The sequence below is a fragment of the Galeopterus variegatus genome, unplaced genomic scaffold (assembly GCF_000696425.1).
Source record: "Galeopterus variegatus unplaced genomic scaffold, G_variegatus-3.0.2 Scaffold19039, whole genome shotgun sequence".
NCBI lineage: Eukaryota > Metazoa > Chordata > Mammalia > Dermoptera > Cynocephalidae > Galeopterus > Galeopterus variegatus.
Window position 1 is genome coordinate 11,302 of NW_007745150.1, and position 1,434 is coordinate 12,735.

The 1,434-nt window shown below is 35.1% G+C and overlaps 1 pseudogene; it reads left to right on the forward strand.

Annotated features, from left to right (window-relative positions):
• Positions 1-1,434, forward strand: part of LOC103583014 — a 4,882-nt pseudogene that overhangs the window by 970 nt on the left and 2,478 nt on the right.

Consider the following 1,434-nt stretch of genomic DNA (forward strand, 5'->3'; position numbering starts at 1 on the left):
ATCTACAGCCTTAGGAACAAAGATGTGAAAGAGACACTGAGGAGGTTGATCAACTCCAACCTGCATTTTCACTCGATTTAATTCAAAAAAACATATAATTTATTAATATCCCAAATGTGTTCCATTTTTTCATGTACATTGTTGATGATAGTTTTGATTATGTTAAATGAATATACAGTTCTTCTTTAAATCAATTAAATATTGCAATTTGTATGGTTTTCAGAGTTCAAGATGCCTTACAATGACCTCTGGTAATATACCCAGAGGAATGGAAATCATCATGTCAAAGGGATACCTGCACTCCCATGTTCTTTGCAACTCTGTTTACAATATTCAAGGCATTGAATCAACCTAAATGTCCATTGATGGATGATTGGATTAGGAAACTGTGGTATCTATATACACTGTGGAATACTACTCTGCCATCAAAAAGAATGAAATTCTCCCATTTGCAACAACATGAATGAGACTGGAGAAACTCATGCTGAGGGAAATAAGCAAAGCACAAGGATAAATAAATGTATGCATTCACTCATATGTGGGAGCTAAGAGAGACAGAAAGAAGGAAAGAAAGACCACAGTAGTTTGTTGGACTTGTGGAGGGAGAGAACGTACCTTGGGCTACAAAGTGGAGTGGGGGGAAAAGGGGAAGAGGAAGAGATAGGGGAGAACATATCTTGGGATACAAAGTGGAGTCGGGGGGAAGGCAGAGGGGGAGGGAGGTTGGGTATAATTGAGTGGGGGACACAGGGTACAATCACAGTTTGTGGAAATGGGCATGCTTTCAGTATGGATCTGGCCTTCACATCTTGGGCACGAGGGGTGACAATCAGCTTTGTATCTCACGAGTATTCATAACCAATAAAAAATAAAAATATAAATAAAAACAACCTAAAAAAAAAACTGTAGTACATTCTAATTCACTTCATATTTGCTGGTTTTAGAAATAATTACTTTTTAAAAACTTCCCACTGGACACTATAGAAGCCAGGATAAAGAAGAAGTAACTTTAAGTTTTGCTTAATAAAATTGTTGCAAACACACATGACAACTGCCTTTTCTGGATCTGAAGCCAAGTCTTCATAACCAATTCTTTCCACTCAGAGAATTTTATAAAACACAACTTTTTGTTTCCCTTTTAAGTATCAATGTTATTAAGTACAAAACGAAGTGAAACTCTGAAAGGAATGTTTAACTATTTTGGAAAATAATTATAACTTTACTTTAAAACAAATAGTCAAATTAGCCTGATTAAGACATGAAAACTTTGTTGTTGTTTTTGTTGACATATTTAGAAAATAAATAAATAAATATATTTCTTTAATTGAATGAGAAAGCAGGTTTTAGTTGGGTTAAGCCCACACTATCAGAAAACTTGGCTGTGGAAGACAGAACTAACTTCTTTACAGAAGGCATCTTGCAAGATTTCCTTGT